The sequence below is a fragment of the Seriola lalandi genome, unplaced genomic scaffold, assembly GCF_002814215.2.
Source record: "Seriola lalandi dorsalis isolate HSWRI2012SDOR001 ecotype SW California unplaced genomic scaffold, Sedor1 jcf7180002054968, whole genome shotgun sequence".
Lineage (NCBI taxonomy): Eukaryota > Metazoa > Chordata > Actinopteri > Carangiformes > Carangidae > Seriola > Seriola lalandi.
Window position 1 is genome coordinate 1272910 of NW_019525519.1, and position 20446 is coordinate 1293355.

At 40.7% G+C, this 20446-nt stretch overlaps 1 protein-coding gene across 2 annotated transcripts in view; it reads right to left on the reverse strand.

Moving 5' to 3' along the window:
• The window catches only part of mafa (MAF bZIP transcription factor a), an 81850-nt gene that overhangs the window by 10379 nt on the left and 51025 nt on the right, over positions 1 to 20446 (reverse strand). The window contains exon 3 of one of the 2 annotated variants that reach the window (XR_002759952.2): positions 1279 to 1347. The exons of the other annotated variant lie outside the window; for it this stretch is intronic. The gene's annotated coding sequence lies outside the window, so the exon portion shown is untranslated. The remainder of the gene's footprint in view (positions 1 to 1278; positions 1348 to 20446) is intronic. 2 annotated transcript variants of the gene reach the window in all.

A 20446-nucleotide genomic window follows, 5' to 3' on the forward strand; every position in this document is an offset into this window, starting at 1 on the left:
CAGACTGATGATGTAATGCAGTCAACGCTATAATTACATTCCTACTGTTACAAAAGAATTATAAACAATTACTTGAAATATCACTGTTACTTGTGGTATCGTCACACGCGCGACCCATACGGTGTCAGCTGACCCTCTCCGTCTGTGTTTGCCCTCCGCTACTTACGGCACAAATCACTGCGAGCTATATGTCCCTGTTTTGTCCACCTTTTGTGCAGTGAGCCATGTTCTATGAGCTAATATTCTTACAACTGAGATCACAGCCATTGCCCTGGGGCATGCTACATCCACTCTCAGAGAACAGCAACAGTCAAGACTCAAGCCCTTCAAGACTGAATGTGGTCCCAGGGTGTGTGATAACAGAGTATGTGATGGGAATGCAGGGCCATTTGGACCTCCAAAGCCAGGTGTTAGCACTTCAGATCACTGCCTCATCAATAATTGACAGAGGCAAACCAATCAGAACAATTTGCTCCCCACAGCGAAGTGCTAGAGCAGCCTAACACCAGTGAATCATTAATGAGGCAATTAGATGAAATGGTTAGACGGTTAGCCCTCACTGACAGCGCTCCTGTGATGCTACTGCAACCGGGGCCTTATACCGGAGCTTCACATGATGGAGTGATGTACAGGCCAACACAAGCTGAGGGGGGGAGAGAGAGAGAGAGAGTGGAATCGCACCGCAGCACCTGGAGGCAGGGCTGAGCCTCCTTAAGGTTGGAGTGTAACTTGTGTCAGTGATGCCAGCTCTCCATCTGTTGACCACAGCTCAGAGGGCCAATAACGGGAACAAACCCAATTGGCCATTACCACGGGAGATTGACCTTTATTGGTTGTTGTTACCATCGCACAGACCAACAGAAGCCATCTCCCGGGTGATTCAAGTGTGGGAGAGCCTTTATGGACACGGATAAAATCGACCTCGGTGACATCACTCAAACATGGGGGAAACAACAACAACAATAACAGCAAAGATGGAGTCTGCCTTTGAAGAGCGGAGATCCTGGATTGTTGTTTGAGAGGAAAATCAAAGCCCCGAGGGAGCTGCTCACAAAGCCTCATCGATTGGCCATATTGGAACCATTTCATAGTTTATCGATGCTCCTCTTCCTTCTCTCTCAGCCCTGGGTCCAGTGCAGGCTCAATTAAACCAGCAACCTTGATCTCAGGAACAAACCATGCAACACTACATACTGCATGGATTATTCCCAAACACACACACACATACACACACACACACTCCTTCACGCTCTTATCTAAAGTAAATATTTTACACACTGTCCATTTTGTTTAGGCCAGATGAGATTAAAATTAGGTTGTTTACTGCTCCTCATTTACAGCTTTCCCCTGTGAAAAAAAAAAGAAAAAGAAAAAAGACACTATTTAATTTTTTAGCTTCCCAATCATCCTAATGCATTCTCAGTTTCAATATATCTTTGTGATGGAAGGATTTAGAATGAGAGTGAGAAAGCAAGAGCAAGAGAAAGGGAGGGGGCAGTACTGAACGAGAGGAGGGGGAGGAATTCATGCTGAACTCTTAGGGTTCATTGCTGTTGTATATCCGCGAGTGCAGAGAAGGTCCAAGAGTCTGCAGGTTTTCATTTTGAACAAAGACTAGAATTAGGTTTCAGTGCTGTATATTATGGTTTCAATGATAGTATACAAGAAATCAAAATACTGTGCTTTATACAAACTATGAATGAGAGATGTGCAGATAGTCCTTGAGTGCAGTGCAGGAATAGTACCGTACATTTCATTTTTAAAGTGTTTGCTTATTTGTTTTATTTTTATTTATTCCGAGCTGTTTCCCCTCTACCCACACAAAAACAGTGCAATTTTAGTGTGCGCACCAACTTTTTTAAGTGTTTTGTTGCTTTTGTGATGTGAACATACAGAATAACTAAATGCGTTTTGAATGGGTTTATATTGAAGTATGAGTACAGAGTCACTCGGTGATGATGGACAACTTCAACCAAAGAGAAGAAAATAACCAATCCAGTCACCTGCAGAATCTCAGGTGTCCCTGGCTTTGACGAGATCCCCAAGAACTCTTTTGGCTTTCTCTGGACATACCTATTCACACTTTAGTGGGGTCACCGTGGAACCACTGTTTACAGGTTACATGAAAAGACCCATGTGTCAAGAACAGAATATATTTCCGAAAAAAAACTTTTCCAGTTACCTTTTATAGTTAGTAACCAGATTCGATAGTAAGTGTATGATCCTTTATTAATACACTGGTGTCAAATTAGTTATGATGACATTTTCTAATGCCAACGGGAGATAAAGCAATCTGCAGAAAGAAGAAAATAGCTCCAGTGATGTGCTTCATTATTTACCCTCATTTTAACACTCTTGGGCTCCATTTCCTGCAAAGTCTGAAAAATTCCCTCTGGTGCATTGGTACGTTCCGCCTCACAAAGCAATCAGTTTGGCAAATAATTTCCTACGGTGATAGCAAGGAGTTCACAAGAGCTATTTGTAGATAGTGGTTATCTCAATTCACTGGCCAATCACAAATTTTGATATTTTTCTTCCCATAAAACAGTCTGTCAATTTAGAACCCAGGTGTTCACCTCAACCTCAGATTGGCCCTTATGAAAGGAGATCATAAGATATTCACATAACCTATTGATCCCAAACTTCTGGTGAAGCATTTAGGCTGAGACTGATTTATAAATCAGCAGAAAGTCTTAGGGTTCATCCAGCCACTGAAATATTTGGCATTAAATCAGCTAGAATTAATAAAAAGTTTTAAAACATCACCTTTTCCATTTATTTTTTTGATATGATAATTAAATGTTTTGTTAACGAGGACCAGGAATCATTTTTCAGTTGGCTAAATAGAGAAAAACTCTTGACCATCTGGGAAGTTACATAACCTTTCAAAAGATGAAAAATTGATTCAACATTGAGGACGGCTTTAAAAGACACAGCACTGATTTGTTGTGTCTGTGTGTCTTTTCACTCAACAATATTTTTCATAACTCTTTCCTTTTGTGTGTTTGTCTTGATAATTATAGTCTGTGGGGGACAAAAGTAATTGATTAGTAGCTGGGTCAACCTGTGTTGCTGATATTGACACTTGTGCACATATTGTAGACAGCTAGTCTTTGCTTAATGATTGCTATTCACTTTTACAGCCCTCTCAGGATGCCATCCTCAATAAATATTTGCAAACAGGAAATTTGCAGTATGACTTGAGAGAGTCATAACCCTGGCACCTATGTGTTTTGAGATTAACATGTAATTAAAATAGTAAATCAATATTTATGAAGCAGTAGTACAAAACAAATGGGAAATGTATTCAGGTCATATAATAAGTCGCTGGACATTCTGAAATAAGATTTATACGTAAATATACAGGCAGTTTAAACATCTACAAAATTACTTTGATAAAAATCAATTAGACAAACAGTGAGTTACATATACACACACACGCACACACACACAGACACACACGCATGCACTGCACAAGTAAGCACAAACACAAACGCAGGTACAGAAACCTCACCTTACCCAAAGACCCCCTTCCTTTCCAAACCACACTGTTTAAATGTGGAGTCTACATATTTTCATTTACTCACCACATCTATCCCACAGTTATCATCTTAAGACTTTCATGCTTTGCAGAATTGTAGTGAGAAGCAACCCGAAACCCCCCCCCCCCCCCCCCCCCCCAACCTCTCACCCTACTGAGTACAAAGCACATAGAGAGAGAAACAGGTGCCGCTGCCCATACTACTGGCGTATGAGAAAGAGAAGATGTTAAAAGCTTAATGGACTGCTCCTCTTATTGTTTAAAAATTGCTTGACATATAACTGGCTGAAGGAAACATTGGTTGGCCTCAATTATGCATTGAAAATAAAGTTATGAGCTAGTGGCTGAATTATTGATGCTGGCACTGGGAACAAGAGCATGTTGGCAATGTGTCATAGCTTTTTTTTGCTGATGCTTTATCTTGTATTGATAATTTTTCATCTAAAAAGCCCATGAAGTCTTGATCTGTGAAAGATGGAAAAACACACCATGAATATTGGAAATCTAATGCAATGTTACTGGAAGAGGAAAACAGATAACATCAAGTAACATCATGGAAAAAAATAAAAAGAAGTGTGTTGCATTGAGACAGGACTTAAATTGAGCCTGTTTGAGCAACGTAAGCTCGCTGAAATGTTATATATTTTCTTAGTTTACAGAACCGAGACGATACATTTTCTAACCACCCCATTCCATGCCTCGCACAGGTGTTTCAGCATGTCCGTAATACTGCACGTGTATATATATATAAAATAGGGCATAAAAGCACAAAGGCTCTCAGCCATGGGACTGTCCCGTATGTTCTGACACACTTGAGATGCAAATGCTTGTGGTTCATCTGCCAATAGCCTCTCTCTACTCTATTTGTCTCACTGACTCTGTCTCAGTTAGCTATGCACATGCACACACACACACACACACACACACACACACACACACACACACACACACACACAGACTACATGCATGCACACAAGCTTCAGCATATGCAGAGCAAGAGAAAAAAAATGTGTTAAAAAAAAAAATGAGCACATGAATTTTTTTTTTACATTTTTGCATACAGAAACTACTGCTGTTATTTCCATTTATTTTTCTCCAGGCTGAACAAAACGCTGGTTATTTAAGCAGATGATTTGATGTGTGGAAAATTCCAGAAGCCCTTCCTCTGATCTTTTTACTGAATGAGAGACTCTCTCTAAATCACCTCCATCACTGTAGTTCAGAGCTCACACAGACATAGACACATAAATGCACATTGTGTATGTTGTGCCGTTAATGTCCCCAGTTACTGAGAGAGGTGAAAAGTGTCTGTATGGTTGAGTCACACAGCACAGTTTTGTAGTCCATGAGGTCAAATCGAGCATGGCCCACGCTGCAGGGAGCAGTGCGCTGTAGTTTGCCTGACTGACTCTCTGTTAGTCATCATCCTTTTAGGTCACTATGCTTCTTTTCACCTCAAACTGAAGCACATGACCCAAAAATTTAACTGATTGATTGAGATATTAGTTATCATGATGGACTTTAGAGGTCCACCTTTACAACTGTTGTGGAAATTCCCCATTAATATTAGTAGTGAGTCAAGGAGTACTCAGCTCTTATCTCTTTTACAAGTTTTTCTGGAGAACTCTCTCCAGTTCATCAGGGTAAATTTACTGTTTAAGAGGAACATAGTAGAGACACAGATTACTCAATCAGATCCTATGTTTATAGACGAAGCCACAATGAGAGCGGCACTGCGCTCATTTAGTGTTTCACAATCTGCTGCCGTTTAGCAACGTCTGCATAGCCGAATACATTTTGTCCTTTTTGTGGTTGTGCTTTAATGTTTCTTTTTTTATATATATATATATTTCAGCACAAACTGAGCTGCAGTTCCCCTATTTTCATTTTATTCTGCACAGTTTTTGTATGTCATGACATAAAAGCAATGTTTAATTAATTTTCACAAATACTTTTTCAAGTTATGATAAAACGCAGTATGTAAGAAAAACTGCTTTTATTACATTTCTTTCCTTCCTTTCAGTTCAGTTAAAAAAATATATATTCGGCATGATTATGGAAATGAATCTACTGTTAAAAAAAAGTTGTCTGAGAGAGACATGAGATTCTATTTCTTTGCAAATTAGAGAACATTTACATTTTCCTTTGTTTTATTGTACAGTGCATTCAGAAAGTTTTTAAGACCCCTCCACTCATTTCACATTTTGTTATGTTGCAGCCTTATGATATAATTGTTTAAATTAAATTTTCCACATCAGTCTACACTCAATACCCCACACTGACAAAGACAAAACTGAATTTTAGAAATGTCTGTGAATGTATTAAAAAGGAAAAACTGAAATATCACATTTCAGACCCTTTGCTATGACACTTGAAATTTAGCTCAGTCACCTCTCATTTCTCTTAATCATCTTTGAGATGTTTACATGTGGTAAATTCAACATTGTACATGACTTAATTCTTCCCTCTTTAAGTGGTATCATCTATTAGAAACATATTTTTCATTAAAATTGAAATAGTTTTTCTTTGTTTCATTAAATAATGATGGAAACGATAAATGTAAATGTCTTTTCTGCAGTTCATTATATTAATATATAAATATGATCATATGATCTTAAATTTAAAAAGTAAACAGGTTTGCTATGTAAAAGACAAGAAGCAGGTACAACCAAGGCAGCTGACATTTTCAGTAGGCATCAAAAAAATCTCAATGAATCACCTGTCACCGTTTAAACACAGAAAGGTTGAGGGAGGCTGACAAAGAGGCGGAGATCAAAAGAGAAACACAGAAGTGAGACTGAGCTGTAAGGCAAGTGCCTGTGGTATTTCTCACGATACATTATGACTGGCCTCAGTCGGCGGCCGAGTTTGGCCCAGTCACAATCAAACATTGAGAATATCTCCTTGCATGATTCACTGAGCACTCATGGCTGATGTGGTGTGCTACAAGGAATAGGGTGTTGTAGTGGATGTCTGAGTCAAACAACCACAGGTCACATCTACATGTTAGTTGTACCTGCCCATACCTCTCCAGCCCACTCATGTGTGACTCTGGATGTGCAGCACAGCTTTAAAAAACCAGCATGTGGATATATTTTTTGCTCTGTGTCAGTTTCATGCCGCCATGACTCAACGTCTTTCATGCTTCAGGTCTTTCATCTACGCAACGGTGACTGCTGAGATACTCTTTACTTTTATTTCCGATAAATGACTGAATTTATGTTTAACTGGCAGTCGGAGGCCACTGTTAACCTTTCCACACCTCCGCAACAGAGTGTTTTTTCACCTCATTTGTGAGGTGTGAGATGTTTGCTGGTGGAGAGCCGCCCACTCTCTTCCCTTCCAGGATCCCATAATGGTACCTTGTGGAGGAGCCGCTGAGGAGATCAATACCCATCAGAATGGTAAAATAAATACATTTATCACCCCCTGATACTTGCTACACCGTGCTGCTACAGCATGTTACACCTGATTTGGAGGCAGAGATAGAAGCTACCGTCAAACTCTCCTCTACTGTCACTTAACACATGGATTGTCATTTTCTATGGTTCTGAACAAGAAGATGACAGGCTTATTTCTCTCTTCGACTAAAAAAAGAACAATACTTTTGACTGTGTGCTTCATCTTTTGCTGTGGGTTGAGCAAGCTCTCTGGGTTTTAAAATCTCATCTGAAGAAAATGTTCCTTCTGTCCTCCCTCTGCTGCAGATAAAGAACAGGCGTTTGAGTAATTATGGTGCATTATCGCCAAGGAACGTTTCATTGCTACATTTTAAGCTGTGTAGTGAGCGGTGACAAACGAACGACCATTTTAATTTCTATCAGGAGGAAAAACACATGGCTGGAGCCAATGAAGTCAGCTCTCTCATTCTGCCACTGACTGAGACCATCTGGACCAAATAAAGTTTTTCCCTTTGAATCAACAGCTGTTGGAAATTACACAGGAACACTCCTTCTCAATATATCAGTCTTTTTTTTCTTTCTCTGCACTCCTTTGAAAACCAACCATGTATATTTTATGGTTTTAGTTTAGTGCCAGATTTGATCAGTGCTTACAGAAAAAAAACCAAAAAAACAAAATAAAACATGATTTTGTAAATGCACCTGTTTCCCCTCATTCTTTCTCTCTCTCCCTCGCTCTCATTTTTCTCTCTCTCCATCCATGCATGTCTTTCGTTCTGTATCTTTCTCCCTCTTACCCTGCCCTCTCTGCGGCGGTGATCGAAGGGCTGACCATGTCAGTCAATCTGTCAGTGGCTGACAGTTTTACAACACATGCACTACATTGATGGGTACCATCACTCACGTAACGATTGCCCTCCACAGTGAAACCCAAAGACGAGAGAGCGAGAGGGTTGGAGAGGATTGCAGAGACGGAAGTATAGGCAGTTGAGTAAAAATAATAGTTGTTGCGTGTAAGAGAGACATACAGTGACAGCAAAAAGAGTCACGTTTTTCTCAGTTTCGGCTTTGAAACTGTATAGTCGGTTTTGGGTTTTTTTTTTTTCAAGATTTTCATAAGGTTTTGAACTCAGAGGTAGATTTTCCCCTCTGGAATCAACGTAGTTTCTCTTTCCACTGGCCTGAGAAGAATTTGTTCCAGTCTGCTGGCAGATATTATTTTTAACACTTCATTTCATCCTCGATTATCATAATAAAGACAAGTCATTAAAATATTTTTGTCAATATTATTGAGACCCTAAAACATCTAACATGTGTTTAAATCAATATTATCTATATCAAAAATCAAAACAAATGAACAGATTTTCTATTATTGAATCCCTGTTTCATTGTGTAAAAATTAACAGAAATGTCATGGACAACAAAAGCCCAAACCTGAACGCAGAAGCTCCACACTGTTGTTACATACAGCTTTTTCCTTTATACTGTTGTGTGTGCCACTAATATGGCACATACGATCATTCTGTCCACATATACACATTTCAATAGTTAATTGTAATGGCATTTCTTTCCACCTGCCGGTTGACAGCAGGCAGTGACGGGAAAAGGTCCCTGGTCAAACTTGACGGCACATGTTCTAGACGGCTGGGTCAGCAGGAAGCCAAAAGTATTCACATTTGAGCCTGGAGTTTTACTTACATTTTAGCAAGTTTGAGGATATAAATGACCTGATGGTTTTCGGTAAATGTAATCAGAATGGCCAAAACCTGAACACGATTTTTTATTTTTTTTATTACAGTGGAAAGAAAAATGAAGCCTTTGGGATTATCAGCATTTGTGTATAAAGTCGTCTTAAAAATATGTTTAGATCTTGTTTTACTAAAAACACAAATCATTGTACTTTTCTTGTCCATATTGAAAACAGCTTTCAAACATTCACAATGTAATTTGGAAAAAGTGTGTGAACCCATTTGCTAATGACATTAACAAGTGGAGTCAGGAGTTATTAAACCTGGAATCCAATCAATGAAACAAGATTGGAGATACTGGCTAAAGTTACTTTGACTGATCAAAAAAAAAATATATATATTTTGTGTTCACAAGAGACCTCTGCTGATGTGAACCATGCCTCGCAAAAAAGACCTCAGAAGACATACAGTCACCAATTGTTGTTTTGCACAACGTCATCTCAAACAGTTTAGATATTCATCATTCCTCAGTTAAACAAACTGTCTATAAGTGGAGATGATTTAGTTCTGTGGCTACACGCCCTTGAAGTGGACGTCCAGCTAAGATGACTCCGAAAGCACAACCCTGAATGCTCAGTGACGTAACAAAGAATCAAAGAGTAACAGCTAAATCATCTGAGCTGGTTCATGAGTCTACCATGCCGGGGAGCCCGGTGTCCTGCCGCGGACACCACAGAGGAAGCTGCTGCTTTCCAAAAAGACATCGCTGCGCCTGATGTTTGCCAAAGAGCGGCTTGACTCTCCGCAACACTACTGGGAAAATGTTTTATGGACTGATGAAAATAAGGTTGAAGTTTGGGAAGAACATGCAGCACTCTATGGTGTAAAAACTGAACTGCATACTGACATCCCAAGATCATCCCAAAATTGAAGTACGGTGGAGGGAGCATCATGATTTGGCGCTTCGCTGCCTCTGGGCCTGGACAGCGCGACATCATCAAGGATGAATTCTCAAGTTCATCAGGGTATCTTCCGGGATAATATCAGCGTGGCTGTCCACCTTCTGAAACTTAGTAGAAGTTGGGTGGATGCGGACAATGCAGGACAATGACCCTAAACATCAAAGTAAATCTACTACAGAATGATTTCAGTCCACCTTTCGTTGCGAGTCGAGACCTTAGTCCAGTAGAGATGCTGTAAAATGACAAAACTTTCACACCAGGCATCATAAGAATATGACTGGGCTGAAGCAGTCCTGTAAGAAGAAAGATTTATTATGAAGGTCTCACCAGCAGCTACTAGAAGCTCTTGTTTGAAGTTATTGCTGCCAAAGGAAATTCGACCAGTTATTAAATCCAAGGGTTCACTTACTTTTTCCACCAGCGCGGTGAATGTTTAATGGGTGTGTTCAGCAAAGACACGAGAGATTAGAATTATTTATCTTAAGCACATTGTGTTTTTCTAAACTTGTGACTTGATGAAGATCAGATCATAGTTTATGACCAGTTAATGCTTTTTGTCTTACATCATCATACAACTTGTTTCCTACTTTTTCATGTAGCAAAATTTCATTTATAACATGATTCATGAAATTTTGTTACACAACATTTAAGAAACTGTTTGATTTATACACAAACTGATTTGAAGTATTGCTTCATTGAGGAAAATGGGAGAAAGGAGAACAACTATTTGAGATGCAGCAAACATCTTTTTGACGAACATTTTTGAATTATTTCAAACATTTCAATCAGTCAAATTCTTAATTAAATCGGTTGTGTTTTGAATTAAAGCTACTTACAGAATAAGTGCTTGAGATCTTTGTTCAAAATGAGTTTGACATTTGACAGTGGTGTAGGCTAATTAAAAGAAGCCAAGCTAGAAATTGAAATACGACACAAGCAGGAGTCTCTCCAGAGAGCCTGGGGGGGGGGGTCCTCAGCGTTCCCCAGAAAGCGGGAGACAAAAGCTGCCCAGAGGAGAGAGGCACACAAGCCAATCTGTTTGTCTGTTTACGGAGAACGGCAGCAGAAGCATCCTGCCACCCCGCACCGTCATATGGGAGCCAGGCTCCCACAAACACATGCCTAATGACTCGATTTATTCACCCCGTCACCATCTCTTCATCTTTGCCTCTCTGTTTTTCTCTAATGGTCTTGCCCATATGCACTTCCAGTTTTCTCTCCCCATTGGTATATTCAAGTTATGGGCATAGGGTTTAACGTGTTAACCTAGTTTCTGTTGGAGTGTGGAGGAACTCTGAATTTGAAAAGTGCGCCCTGTCCCACCGCAAACTTAGGTCAGGGGTTTCTGGTGGTTCCCAGTGATGCAGTCACAAAGGGGTTGCGTTTTGAGCGGCCGTGTGATGTGCGTCAGTGACATCTGGGCCAACATTGCCAGGGCATCGATCAGACTGTAGCTCTGGAAGGTCTCTCAAAAGCTTTATTCTTAAATCTATGCTGACAGGCGATGACATGATGGAGACGGGCCTGCTGAATTGATTGTGTCCTCTCTCTCCTTTCGCTCTCCCGCTCACACTCCCGCTTCCCTCAGCCTCGCTCTTCTCCCTCGTCTCTTTGTCCCATCACTCTTTGCCTTCTATCTCTTCTTCTCCCCCCGCCTCCTTTTTTTTTCTTTTTTTTTTCCTCCCTCCTTCTCTCCTCATCGCTTGGATGTGTCGAGCACAAGATGTCAGATTATTTCCCAGCAGACACTGCGCTGTGTGACAGAGGACTGGAGCTGTATATCACTAGATGACACTTCCTCTGCCCCCCCTCCCCCTCTCTCCGCAGACAACATCAAATATCGCCAGGCCTTTTTGATCACTTAAAAGGCTTGTATTAGGAGAGGAGCCGGTGCTTAAACAAAAGCAAACAAAGTGTTTCATCTGTCATGTTTGTCAGTGGGCCATATGTGCAGCGTAACAGCTTTTCTATCAGAGAGGTGGTAAACCACACGATATCACACATTATGGGACTTCCAAAAAACAACTCAGCTCAGAAATTCTGAGATGTCAAAAGAGGCAACATAGCCATTCTTTGTCATATGTTATGTTGTTGTTAATTTCCATGTGATTTTTAAAAAATATATATTATATGAAGTTGACAATCTTTTGAAAAACTAAACTTAACTTGTAGTGATAAAACATATAAAAATCCCTTCAGCCTTCAGGTTTTTTATGGTCACTAAAACTGGGCTTCAGTCCATACCTTGTAATTCTAATTGAATGCACTGAGGGCTTTGGCACGGGTGGGGTCGGCCCAGTATCCAGGCCAACCGCTTAGCATATTGTTTCTATGGCACCTGTCCCCCCAGATTAATAACTCCAAGGTCTGCGCTGGCAAAGCATGCATGGATACCCGAAATTACAATACTAATTCAGCACTAGGGATTTATACACCAGCCTCTCCTAGGATTTATGACAAAGTGAGCAAGAGATCGGGGAGAGAGAGAGAGAGAGAAAGAGAGACTAATAATGCTAGCGAAAGTGATTAGCTCAATGGGAGAAATTGTGCGTTTGTAGTCCTGCGATTATTATTGTGTTTCTCATCACATAATGAGTTTGAACAATGCAGTTAATGGTATTATTGGCGGGCCACCAGAAACGGGGTGTATATAAGCTTGATAGCACTTTTTCATCAATAAATCACTCCAGTGCACATGGCAATATTTAAATCTATGTTATTAAAATTGTTGGAACAACACTATCAGATTTATGTTGTGTTATTTTATTATGGATTGATTATCATCATCACAGGCATATCTGATTTGCGTGGAGGCAGCTGGAGCGTGGTTGGTTTAATCCATTTTGATTGCTCTGCAGAGGAATGCCACTGCTCTGCTTGAATGGACAGTTACTTGCCGTGTGCCTCTGATGATTGGCTGAGAGAGAAATAGAATAAACCAAAGTGTTTTTCCTTCTTTCTTTTGTTCCCACATGTTTCTATTCTTTACTACCACAAACAGATGTGATGACGTTATATATAAATATTGAAATATGTCCTTAAATCCAAACTAAATTACAAATGAGAAAAACACAATACTGAAAACAATGCATTTGCTATTATTACTACCTCTTTCTCTATTCTGTAGGTCGTTTATCTTGGTAAGGGTTGAGACATAGGGAGTCTTTGTAATCATTATTAGTTTGATGAAAGCATTATAAATCATTAAAAAAAAAATTCAAAAGCCAATTGTAATCAGCGGAAGAAGACAAATGAAAAATGCTTGCAAAAGGCACGCTGGATTGTCAAAGTAATTTCAGTTGCATGAAAATGGAAAAAAAAAAGAGTGAGAACAAAATGTGTTAAACCGGAGAAACACAACAACAAAATAGAAGGAGCATGAGTGTGATAACTATATAGACGCATGCTCCGCTCTCTGTTTACAAAGTAGTCTGATGTGAATCTATTTATAATCAGTTTGTTTATTCTGATTCGAGATGAATGTATAAAAGAAGGTAGTCTGGACAACGAGAGAAGAGATCAGTCTCAGCACGGAGAGGCATTCGAGTGCGTCCGCTCACCGGCACGGCAGCAGAATTACCGGCTCTCAGAACTGTGACAGCCCTGAAATTACAATTGAGTTTCACTCTTTCCCGCTTTCACACCTTCCTCCTTCTCCCTTCCTTGTTCTCCCTCCCTCTCCAACGCTCTGTTTCTCATTCTTTCTTTCTCTCTCTGTCTCTCTCTCTCTCTCTCTCTCTCTGACAGCTCAATAACAGGTGCCATGCTAAGAGAGCTGTTACAGCCGTCCCTGAGTGGTTGTGTCAGCAGCAATGTTGGGGTTGAGCTTTCCAACCTGCTCACCATGCAGGAAAAAGGAAAGAGAGAAGGAGGAAAAAAACATCTCTCTGGTCCCCAAATGATGCCCGCTGGGAGCCATTGTGCGCTAAATTTCGCCGGGTGGTTCTCCCCTGTTTTCTGTCTTGTGGCCCCCGGACTCCGATTTACAGACGGAGCCATATTGAGCCTTTCTGCATGGTGGGGCCCAAGCAGCTGTGTTCAGCAGAAAAAAAATGACAACAACAAAATAAAGAAATAAATAAACAAATCAACAAACACATAAGAAAAGCTTATTTCTTTGCAAATGCTCGAATAAGGACTTTTTGTGTGCCATCTGCAGAAAATGAACCGTATAGTGTCGGACCTTGATTGCAGTTAGACAGGTTTGGCCTGACTATTCAAAAAAGCCCTAACAGTTGTGGAAAATCCACTAAAGTGCTGGAAATCCTCCCATCTGCATCAAAACAAATTCATAAAAGTTTTTGTGTGCCTTCTCTGACTTGAAGAGCCAATTTACTGCGTGCGACTCAGCTGATACTGATATTGCCTGCCTTTAACACAAACAAGGCGATCTGTCGTTATGATTGCTCATCTTTACCTCCTCTTTAAGCACACTCCTTAAGATTTGAGAGGTTCTTGGCAAAATCTATGCAAATGAAGCTGCTTTGTGAAAAGACGCATCACAGTGCATGAAGCCTGAAGCGGGCAATAATCACAGGAGGATCATGTGCAAACAAGAGATGCTAAGCACCTCAAACCTCTGCAAGCGACAGAAACACAGAGAGGGAAACACACCACTGGGTGAAAGAGATAAGTCAAATAGTTAGGTGATTGCTCTTTCTTTTTTTTTCTTTTTGCTGATGAGCAACAAAACACCATATTCACATTATGTTTACCTTTAAAACTTTCTGGGTCTGTGCGTTGGTGCACTTTAAGAAATGTGCATCATTTTAAGTATACAATTTATATACAGCTACAAACACTGTGACAGGGAACAAAAGAAGAACAGTCAAATGTCAAAGAGCAGGCTTTTAATATTACCTGCCACAAGCACACTAACATATGGACTGAGCATAATTCATAAACCTTTTTTTTTTTTTTGAAGGGAGGAGGGGTAGAGATATGTTAGCATATAGGTACTCTAAATTTAGCTTCCATACCATCATGGGGCGTTTCATTTTACGCACACAAAAAAAAATGATAAATTTCAAAGGTGACCTGATGGGTTTCATTACAGCTGATTGATCGGCTTATGTGAGGGTGTCACGAAATGGACAGGGCAGACATAGTACACCTTCAGGATCCTACATAGGACATATAGGCCATCTAACCACGGCACCTATATAAGCCACAGTACATCTGAATGAGATGTTCGAACATACTTGATTGTTTTATTACCTGGAATTCTAACAACATGTAACTGTTATTAAAAGCAGTAACTAATTTAAAGCAGCCCAAGCTTCACAAGTAAAAACACACAGTACACACAGAAAAAACATTTAAACAAACCGTGATGTTTAATTTATTAATATTAAGTGTGTACATTTTAAAAAGAAAAAACTGACACATAAAAACTTTAAATAGTTTGAGAAAGATTTAAGATTTCTAACTAACTATCCCATATTGTCATAGAAAAACATTTCTGCTTTTACAATTAGGAACGACGGTGAAAGTTCCAGAGTTATTTTTATAGATGTCTCTGCATTCTTTGTGAGTGTTTGGGAACAAAGCAGCGATCTGTGCATCTCTCCTATGAACTAGTGAATAACCCCCGCAATTCATCATAAAAACAAGAAGGAAATGTCAAGGGCACAGGAGTCCCTTTTTTTTGTCGAGGTCACACACAAAACATAAACATGCAAAAACATGCACACACATTAACACGCTGCACTGTGACCACGCTGCGCTACATACAAGTTGAGGCATTGACAAATCACTGAGACCTGAAAGTGGGGCCGAGGTGGGACTAATTGAAATGAACTTTAGAAAAGGGGGGACACCTAATTAAAGATGAACTTTCTATCCTGTGTTTGTGTTGACATCATGGGGCCTAAATTTAAGCTCATCTTTGTTTGGCCCAAACCTGGTGATGCAGGCAAAAGGGTACTATATATGAACACGGAGAAGGAATAAGGTCATTGCTTTTCCTCAGTGAAAACATATTTTTCCATGTCTCAAATCACTTGCAATACTTTTCTGGAGTGTGTGAGGGGCCCATTCATTATCTACCGCTATCTATCTTCCATCCAAGAGACCGTAGCGCATATGGTACCTTGTGTTGTGTGTGTTTACGTGTTTATCTGTGCTGGTTTGAGACTATCATCAGCGTTCCGCTTATTGGCATACATACAGCATGTCCTTATGCACCTGTGTGTGTGAGCGTGTGTATGTGAGACTGAATGAGTGTGTGTTGGGGATAGCTGCGTGTGTGAATGTGTGCATTTGTTTGTTGCTGTTTATTGCCCTGTTCTATTTTCTGTATTACTTAGTTGGGGACACAGCCCAGTGCAGGAGCTGTGAAGTTTCCCAGTTACAGGCTAATTCCTCAGTGGCTGTTTAGAGTGTCTCCAGCAGTGCTAAGTGTTCTCCTCTCTGTGCCTAATCAGAAAACAGGACCACTTTAGTCAGTTTGTTTAAGGTCCCCTGAGAAGGCTCTCATATCCTCCCTCTACTCACCCCTTCCTTTTCCCTGCTCAGTCTCTCTTGCGCTCACAAACACACTCGCAGTGCTACTTTCACACGCCCTGACTTACATTGCAAATTCAGCAGACAAAACTTAACGTGTGCAAATGACTCAGTTGATCAGGTGTGTTCATATTGTAGAATTGTCTACCCCCCACCTCCACCCCTTTGTTAAAGCTTTATTTAAAATAAATTAAAGGGAAGTGAGAACAATTACACCTTGATTTTCCTTGATTCATTGTACACTTACTAAAGCTTTATTCACGTCAATAGGACGCATAAATACAGATGGTGCTGCAACAACAGATAGATATTCAGATGTCTAATGTGCATTTTCAAAAAAGCAACAATTTAGGCGATACCGTTAATGTGGAGTTTGCATGAGTTTGTGTGTGTGTGTGTGACAATAAGAAATCTCAGTATGAGGTTTTGAACAGACTGCAGCTAAAATTTATGCTGAGGATAAATGTTTATGTGGTGTATATTAAACAATACAACAACACATAAAACAAAGCATAAACATTGTTTTACTCTGTAAATTATTCTCAACAGGTGTTTCTTTCTCATAAATTAAAAGTCAAAACTGGTAACTGTTGATGAAGTCTGTTTAATAGTTTGTCTCTGGTCCTGTTTTTACTACGAAATTGGAGCCCGACCGCTGCAAAACTTCATAAAGTAACAGTAACATTAAGCTAGAGAACATCAGACGTATGCCGGCATGTAGGCCTGATTGAGTGGCCTCTCATCCCCACAGCCAGTGTGAGGACCTGACTCATAAGTGTATGAGGATTAGTAATGAAAAAGAGTTCACATCAGGACATAATGAATCCAATCAAGGTGGGAAAGGTGTAAAAAGTAGGTTTAATGAACTTCATGTTTATACTTCACTTCTCCACCTTATTTAATTAGATACTACCAGACTCACTGTGTCAGACGTGTGTGTGCGTGCGTGCGTGCGTGCGTGCGTGCGTGTGTGTGTGTGTGTGTGTGTGTGTGTGTGTGTGCGTGCAAATTATTAACTCATAAGATAATTGCAGGTGATTTACACACACCAATAATAATAGAATCATATTTTATTTAAACTCTTTATGATTTTTGTAATGCATACTGTATATTCAGTTTAAGGATTGGCAACTGCTGTTTTAAATGTTCAGTATTTGAGTGTAAATTCTGCTCACTTTTCGTACAACTGAGAATAGGATACATTTGCAAGGGAAATTCTTTGCATGGGGAATTTATCCCAGAACATGAAGACATATTCTCTCTGTTTTCTATGGCCTGGCCTGTTCTTCTCTCCTTGTGTAAAGGTGAAGTTTCCTCACAAGAGCTGACAAGTGTGAAATTACGATAGGAAGTGCTTCATACCCTGCCATTTACCTTCATTCATTACCAAGCTGTACACATACATACACACACACGCGCACGCGCGCGCGCGCGCGCGCGCGCACGCACACACCCATACCTACACACTCCCTACAGTCCACAGCTGACTGGCTGATATGGCAGTCATTTCTTTAACCAGGAGTCTAGGAAAATACCACGCACATTATGCAGGACAGATACCCTCAAACTTTGGTGGAGTTCTCAAAGGCATCCGCTTGCCTTTGGAGTGGTATTGAATATAGAGGTACAAAGGTATTGGAAAGGAGGTTGGAAGTAGAGATACACCTCCATGGATCATAGCTCATCTATACATCTATACCACTAGTCTCCAGCCTGGGAACTAGATCCATATGATGTTCAAAGGAGCACTGGACCACAGAGATTTTCTACCCAGAGGTGAGGCAGGTCACAGGGCATGACATTGTACTTCGAGGGAACGCTCTCTCTGGCTGTCTCTCTCTCTCTCTCTCTCTCTCTCTCTCTCTCTCTCTCTCTCTCTCTCTTTGCTCTGTCTTTCAATTCAATTGCAATTCAAGTTACTTCATTAGACAAAGCCTCAAAATGAGGTACACAAAGAGACGTAATGTGGTGTAAGGTAATAGTTCACAACAAAATCATACATTGTTGTGGCATTAGTTTTAATCAGAGTGTCATAAATCACACAATGCTTATATATTGTATGTACGTATGTATGTATAAATATGACATTTTGCTTTCCAAATACGGAAGCAAGTTTCTCAGAATCGGAGAGTAAATAAAAAATGTCAGACGGTGCCTTTCTCTTCCCCAGTAAGTGTGTGTTGTCTGAAGGTTACCCAGCTGACTCTGTGGCCAGAGGAACTGAGGAGACGCTGGGCGGTCATAAGTCTTTGTCTTTGAAGACTGCACGCTGTGTCCATATCGCTGTTGCAGCGTAATTGATACAGGCTCACGCTGTTGAGCTTAACGGAGCCCCATCATGGCCTTACACTCAGATCTCTCACAGCTGTAGGGCTCAGACTACTGAGCTCTCACAAAATCACACAAGCGTGTTTGCGCGCGCACACAAACACACACACACACACACACACACACACACACACACATACAACACCCAGCTGGCTTCTGGCGAGATCACAACTAAAAAGATCCAGAGCAGAGCTGGTTACACTAACACTAATGGAGATGAGCTGCCTGGTTAGCTCAATGGAAAATTGAGCAGAGTTGATGCTTATTTCATCACAGCAGTGGTCTGATCCCCAGGGAATACACAGTCAACTTACACTGATTTTAAATCTTTCTGAAATGAAGGAAAAAGTACATTGTAGTGTTTGTGAGCGAGCTGGTTGGCCCACTACAGAGAATGCTTTATAATCTGAAGTGTTATAGTGTATGAAAATGCATGTGATGGATGATTTTCTTCTAAGTAGTATGCACAGAGGATACATTTGTAAGGGCATGCTGTGCTCAATCAGTGTTCTTCCTCTGACAAGAAGCTCTTCTCACTTGGCTCTTTAGTAGCAAGTGCATTAAATCATGTCACCAGCCGGTCCGGTGAAATCTGGGCCACACCTGAGTGCATATGTCCTGCCCGGCAGCACTGTAGCATAGTAAAAACTACTGAGGATCACTGGCAAGCAGGAGGAGGTCCTCTGCTTTTATCCCTCCACCTGACATTCTGTGACATTTAAGAAGTCGTTAAAGGTATGAGCATGTGGAGTGGGAGAGCGTAGATCCTCGGGCAGAGAAAGACCCTCAGCGCTGTCACCAAATAAAACCTTGTTGGATGAATTGATTATGCTGTCCGAAAAATCACAGCATCGCACTCTCCTGCAAAGATATATTTAATGTGTTGACAAATCATTCGCGGCGGTGTGCGCTGTAAAGATGGCTAGATGCCTGTGGCAGTGTAGTATTATAATTCAGCCTTGTAACCCATGTTAGATAGGAGGATGCACTGAAATTATCAGATTGAGTGCAGTCTGTCTCTGGACTGGACTGTTCTGGTTGTGTTTCATTGTGATCAGTGTTGGCTGTGACACAAACACACAGGGTCCGCAGAAGATGAGAGTCTCCACTTTTATGAGCTTCTTCCTCTCCACCAACAAACAGCTATTAAAGTGCGGCCAGATCTGGCTCCTGCTGGTGCTGCTGACAGCTAATGTCCTGCTATTTGTCCATCTCTGGCATCTGTCTCCATAAAGGGCTTGCTGTAAAAAGCCCTGCTGACCTACATCGTTAGGGGCCGACCCTGTCTTTACAGCAGTAAATGTTTGTTTAGGGGCAGTTCCCTGTTCTGAAGAAGTGATTAGCCTCTGGTAGCGAGAGAAGCCCTCAGGTTCAAAGCCCTTCCTCCACTGAGAGGCTGTCAGCTCCAATACAAACAGAAAACATGGACAGAGAAATGCAGAGGCAGAGACAGGACAGTGATTACAAAGCCTCAGCTCTCTGCTCTGGGCCCTGTGCTGCTTCTCTGGAGGGAAAAAAAAAACACACTACCCTCCTCAACCCAGTGAACTGACAACTGGATGTGTACAGGCACTGTACTGGGGAAGTGGAAAGATTATTTCTACCAGAAAAAGGTAGGTTTACACGATTTATCCAGGCACGACACCAAAACACACAAACCCTCAGCGGGTTTTGTGCCTGTGATTGTGAGTGTGCTGTTGAATATTTGTAATAATCTCTCTATAAATCTCTACAATCAAATGGCCAGCATCCTAGTTTGTGTGTCCCTCTGTAAGTCCAACACAGACTGCTAACTAAAGAATAAAAATTAAATGCAACACAATGTATGATAAACCATAGTGACAAATTAGGCTTAATAGTATGTTAGTCCAACAAATGTGAGACACGATGCCCTTGCGATTTAACTCCAAATCAAATCAAACATGCTTACAATTTTTGATGTCATTTAATTTTCACTAAGCTACACTCTTTGATCCCACCTCAAAGTGATCTGTCGTGTGTGTGACAGTGCTGTTCTGTCAT